At 44.2% G+C, this 6,478-nt stretch overlaps 1 protein-coding gene across 1 annotated transcript in view; it reads left to right on the forward strand.

Annotated features, from left to right (window-relative positions):
- The window catches only part of Usp37 (ubiquitin specific peptidase 37), a 102,963-nt gene that overhangs the window by 3,579 nt on the left and 92,906 nt on the right, over positions 1–6,478 (forward strand). The window lies entirely within an intron of this gene.

Below are 6,478 nucleotides of genomic sequence, written 5' to 3' on the forward strand. Positions count from 1 at the left end.
AATTAATTGAGACAGGGTTTCTCTGTAACCCTGGCTATTCTGGAACTCACTTTGTAGACCAGGCCGGCCTTGAACTCACAGAGATCCACCTGCCTCTGCCTCCCCATGCTGGGATTAAAGGTGTACACCACCACCAGCCTGATCTTTTTTTCTTCTCATTTCTTTTCTTTTCTTTTTTCTTTTCTTCTCTCTCTTTCTCTCTCTCTTTTCTTTTCCTTTTTAAAGATAGGACTGATTGCAGTGTAGTCAAGGCTGTCCTTGAACTTAATATGTAGCTGGGGATGACTTTGAACTCCAGGACCTCCTGCTTCCACCCCCAAGTGCTTGGACGACTGGCACGCACCACTCTCCTCGTTTGAGAACAGGCTTTCGTAGCGGAATGCATAGTCTAAAGGGAAGGCAGGCATTAAAAGGGAAGCTGTTCCTGGGGAGTAGGAAGAGTATCTGCAACAAAATATAAACCACTGATTTCAGAGTTGACATTTGACTTAGCGGAGGTGCCAGCTCAATGTCACACACTTGTCCTGCTCGCCCATCCCACTTGCCTGCCATTATAATCTTCTCCTTTACAATCCCCCTCTTCCTCGTAATTCCTCTCCTTACCCCAGGTGTGTGTGTGTGTGTGTGTGTACCTTTGGCCACTTTCTCATCAACTCAATGTTATCCAAGCGCCTGGGTGACGTAGGAAAGAGGGCGCTATCACATCTAGATTTTCTGGGAAACAGCAGGTTTCAAATATTCTGCTTCTGGGTTCTCATCCACACACCACTACTCCTCAGCCTCCATGTTCTGACTTGGGGGTTGAGTATGTGAGAGATTTCACAAGATTAGGTTACCTCCCCAAAATGCTTGGGAAGGGGCTTGGCGAGAGATGGTGAGAGATGGCTCAGAGGAGAAAGTGACTTGTTGCTGCCAAGCCTAACCACCTGGGTTTGATACCCAAGACCCACATGGTCATAGGTGAGAATTGACTCCTAAAGTTGACTTCACACACACACACACACACACACACACACACACACACACACACACACTGGACAAATGTAAAATAAATAAATAAAAAGAGTTCTTGGATGGTAGCTCTTGGAGAGAACACAGGACTTCGATTAGATCCAGAGAGGTAGCAGACGGGGCTTTGGCACAGGAACTGTCCATCTACTTTGGTAATTCCTATGTCCGCAAAGACGCTGGCCCTTCCCCCACACTTGTCTATTATTAACAGATCCAGAAACCTGATCAGGGCAGCTGCAGAGGGACTTTCTGGGAACCATGCCCAGGGAAGGCCTAAATTGAAATGAAGCAGCTGGCAGAGGGAGACCCAAACACCATACTTTTAGTCTTCCACCCATGTCTGCCTGGACTCCCCTCTTGGCACTCGGGGCCAAGACTTCCCCATACCTAAACACTTCTACTGTTTGGGACGTTCAGGCTGGGGAATCTGAGTGCCCTTCCCCAACCTGTTCAACTGAACTCATATTTCTAAAATAAAGCATCTTTTTGCACTCAAAAGGTAAACTCAAGATATTAGACTGCAGGGCTGGGGAGATGGCTCCATCAGCAAGACGCTTGCTGAGCAAGCTCAAGGACCTGAGGTCAGATCCTCAGAATTTACCCAAAAAGCCCGGTCCGGAGGAACAGACCTGCAATGCCAGTGCTGAGGAGCGGACAGGGTGATCTCTGGGGCTTGCTGTAGAGCTAGTATATCCCAGTCAATGAGCTCTAGTATCAGCGAGAGATCTTACCCTAACAAAGAAGGTGGGGTCTGGGAGATGGCCCTAGGGTAAAGCACTTGCCTCAAAAGCCTGGTGACCTGAGTTTGAATCCCCAGAGCTCATATAATTTGGGAAGGTGCTCAGGACTGAATTCTAGCACTTCGGCGGTGAGATGGGAGGTGGAGAGAGACTCCCGAAGAAGCTCATGGGCCAGCTAGCCTGGTGTACACAGGAGCAAACATCAAAGGTGTCTTAAACGAGGTGGATAGTGAGAACGGACACCAGAGGTTCTCCCACCTTCACACCTGTGCTTATACTCACACACATGAATCTGCATCCCCGCGCGCTCGCGCGCGCGCACACACACACACACACACACACACACACACACACACACACTGGGGGGGGGAGATTGAGATTCCATCTGAGAAATCACTGTAAAGACTACTTGTAAAAGCCAGTATACACAACTTCAGAAGACCAGAGAACCTCTAACTACTCCTCTATTCCAGCAACATTATATCCCAGTACTATGATTTTATTAAGTGGAGGGTTGGAAGCCTACAGGAGGTATAAAAAAATAAAAGTCCCAGAAAACCAGATAATAGTTGGTAAAATACGCAGTATATGGTATAATATTCCAAACTGATTCAAAACTTCAGAAAAGGCCATTAAAATAAGATATGTGCATGCTATTTTTATCAGAGTCCTGTCTACAAAAAGGTTAAAGAAACCTGGAAGTAAAAAAAGGCTAATTTCATTTTTAGTCAAGATGACCTTGGCTGTTTGGGTAAATTTTTACAATCACTTATCAGTTTTCACAATAAACCTGGTGTGATTTTTCTTAGAATTGAGTTGAACCAGCAAGCAGGTCAACTGCTTGTATGTATATGTCTGTGTGAAGTGTCAGATCCCCTGGAACTAGAGTTATACACCATTGAGAACTGCCATGTGGGTGCTGGGAATTGAACCCGGTTCCTCTGGAAGGGCCAGTGCTCTTAACCGCTGAGCCATCTCTCCAGTTCCCATTCATCTCTCAAAGAATGTTCACTTTTGGTGTAAAGGCACTCTGCATCATCTGGTGTCCTTGTAGGTATAATTTATTTCTTTCCTATTTATTTTTAAAAATTTAAAGGTTTATTATTTTAAATTATGTGTAGTATTTTAATTATGTGGAGTATTTGAACCCCTGGAGCTTGAATTAAGGATGTTTGTGAGCTGCCATGTAAAGTGTGGGAGTTGAACCCAGGTCCTCAGCAAAAGTAATGAGCACTCTTTTTCTTTCTTAAAAAATATATTATTTTAGCTGGGCATGGTAGCTCACTCCTTTAATCCTAGCACTCCAGAAACAGAGGCAGGCGGATCTCTGAATCTGAGGCCAGCCTGGTCTACAAATCAAGTTCTAGGACATCCAGGGCTACCCAGAAAAACCCTGTCTTGGAAAACCTCTCTCTGTCTCTGTCTCTCTCTCTCTGGTTTTGATTTTATGGGTATGAGTTGCCTGCATGTATGTCTGTGTACCATGTGTGTGCTCGGTGCCCCAGGACATCAGTTCTCCTGGCACTGGAGTTACGGATGGTTGTGGGACACCACATGCATGAGTGCTGGGAATCAAATCCAGGTCCTTCAGATCAGCCGGTGCTCTTAAGTGCTGAGCCATCTCTCATCCTGCAACACATTCTCTTAAATGCTGAGCCGTCTTTCTAGTATCATTTATTTACGTTGGAGATATGGTAGCTCATATTTGAGGGTGGCCTCAAACTACTTACGTAGCCAAGAATGACTTGGAACTTCTGATTCTCCTGCCTCTACTCCTTGTATACTAAGATTACAAGTATGTGCTACCACATTCAGCTTGTTGGAGGTATAATTTTTGTAGCCACAATTCCTTTTCTAAACAAAATGTTTTTCATTTTATGCATGTCAATGTTCTGTCTGCATGTATGTAGTTCCAACATGTGCATGCCTGTGTCCTAGGAGGTCAGAAGAGGGCATCATATATCCTGGAATGGAGTTAGGAGTAGTTGTGAGTCACCATGTTCATTGCTAGGAACTGAACCCAGGTCCTCGGGAAGCATAGTCAGGGCTCTTAACTACCGAGTCATCTCTCCAAAGCCATAATACAATGTTTTGATTTTTTCCAGACAATTTCTCTGTTAACAGCTCTAGTTGTCCTGGAACTCACTCTGTAGACCAGGCTGGCCTCGAACTCATAAGAGATCCACCTGGCTAGAAACTGGACATCCTTGTTTCTTTCTTCATCTCAGGGGAAATGACTATTTCTTTTTAGACAGGGTCTCATGTAACAGAGGAGGAACTCTTGGAGCCCTCTACCTCTATCTCCCTAATGTTGGGATCATAGGTGTGTGCTTGGTTTATGGAAAATGCTTTCAACATTTTCTTGAAAGGTTTGATGTAGGTTTTTTTTTTTGTTGTTGTTTTGGTTTTTCGAGACAGGGTTTCTCTGTGTAGCTTTGCGCCTTCCCTGGAACTCACTTGGTAGCCCAGGCTGGCCTTGAACTCACAGAGATCCACCTGGTTCTGCCTCTCGAATGCTGGAATTAAAGGCGTGCGCCACCACCACCTGGCTTTGATGTAGGAGTTTTGTTGACACTTTTTCTTAGATTAAGGATTGGCCTTTAGAATCCAGGTTTTCTAAATTAGTTCTCTCTTCGGCTCCTCTTCTTTGTGCTGGGTGGGGACAGAACTCACAGCCTTATGCGTGCTAAGCACATGCTCTACTACTGAGCTATAGTCCTAGCTAACCTCAGACTCTGTAAGTACTAAGGATGACCCTGAACTTCTGAACCTCCGGCCACCATTGTCTGAATGTTGAGATTATAGATGTGTGCAACTCTGTTACTTTAAAATACATTATTTTTGAGATAGGGTAGCTCAGGCTGACTTTGAACTCAAGGATCTAGCTGCCTCTGCCTCCTGAGTGCTGAGATTAAAGGCGTGTACAACCATATAATTAAAAAAAAAAAGTCATGGATAGGTGTTAGATGTTTTTTTCATCTAGATCGTTTTTCTCCTGTTGTGAACTACACTGGCTCTCAGACTGAATCAACCTATTATTTTTCAATGAACTGGTTAATCTGATACATTATTTTTATGCATTGCAAGATTTGATTATTTTTGTAGGACGATTTCTTTCTTGTGGTGCCATAGTTCAAATTTAAGGTCTCAAGTATGTACTTAATCACTGAGATATACCCCTTGCTTCCTTATTTTTCAGTTAAAAAACCACATTTATTCTTATGTATATGGGTGATTTGCTTGCATGTATGTCTGTGTGCCACTTGCATGACTGCTCGTAGAGGCCAGAAGTGGGTGTCAGACTCCCTGGAAATTGAATTACATACAGACTGTTCAGGGCTGCTATGTGGGTGCTGGGAATCAAACCCATGTCCTTGGAAAAGCAACCAGTGCTCTTAATCACCGAGCCATCTCTCCAGCCTTATTCAGTTTTTGAGACAGGGTCTTAGTCTGTAGCCAATACAATCTAGAACCTATGAAGACATGGCTGACCTTGAACTCACAGCATTCACCGCCTCAGCTCTCAATTGGCATTCTAAGACACTGGCCCTCACGACGGGGTACAGTAGCACATGTCTATCGCCCCAGAATTTGGGAAGCTGGGGCAGGAGAACCACAAATGAGGACTAGACTGAGCTACACGTGATCCTTTGAATTTTACGTCTACATTCATGGCAGAAGTCGGTCCCTAGTATTCCTTGGAATGTTCTTGAGATTTTGGTGGATGGGTGCTGACACTTCAAAATGAATTGATATCTATTCCTTTGTTCTGTTCCTGCACTTGCCCTTGTGAACGCGTGTAGTCGGACATTGGGTGTTTGCTCTCTCCTTTTAAAAATGTGTTATGCTTGTGTGTGTGTGTGTGTGTGGGTATATATGTCATAATCCATGTTTGAAGCCCACATGACAAACCTGTGTTCTTTTCTTCTATCTTTACATGGATTCTGGGGATCAAACTAGGGCCATTTCACCAGCTCCAGCTTACTTTTTAAGATTCTGTCACTGAACCTGGAGTTCAGTATTTTGGCTAAACTAGAGAAGCAGGAAGCCCCCAGAATCCACTTGTCTCTGACTCCTTAGTGCTGGAGTTATACATGCACACTGTCCAGGGCTTTCATGTGTGTCTAGGTTTGGGCCACATTTGTGTAGTGTTTTGGCTGAGTACATGGTACTGGATGGTATTAAAAAAAAAAAAAAAAAAAAAAAAAAAAAAAAAAAAAAAAAAAAAGGGCTGGGCAAGCCAGTTAATGTTCTCCCACGGCTTCTGCTTCAGTTCCCGACTCCAGGTTCCTTACCTTGATGAGAGACTCTGATCTGTAAGGGGAAATAAAGCCCTTTCTCCCCAAGTTGCTTTTGGTCACGGTCTCATCATAATAGAAACAAAACTAAGACAGAGCAAGCACTTGACGTACTGAGGCATCTCCCAGCCCCCAGTGCAAACCTTATCCCATACCTAAAATCATATATTGAAAAATTCTCATCAGCCTGTTAGAGCTTAAGTTCACTGATGTTTCCAAAGTAGATTTTAGTTTGTAGCCCCCCCCCCCCCCCCGACCGCGCTTAACTGGCTTTTGCTTTTATTCTTATAGTTTGCTGGTCTGTGTATTAACATGAAGTCAGTGATTTTCATTTTTTGTTTTCAAGACAAAAGTCTCTTTGTGCAGTCTTGGCTGGCCTGGAACTCACTCTGTAGGCCAGGCTAGCCTTGAACTCAGACAGATCCACCT

This window comes from Peromyscus leucopus, chromosome 13 (genome assembly GCF_004664715.2).
Source record: "Peromyscus leucopus breed LL Stock chromosome 13, UCI_PerLeu_2.1, whole genome shotgun sequence".
Taxonomy (NCBI): Eukaryota; Metazoa; Chordata; class Mammalia; order Rodentia; family Cricetidae; genus Peromyscus; species Peromyscus leucopus.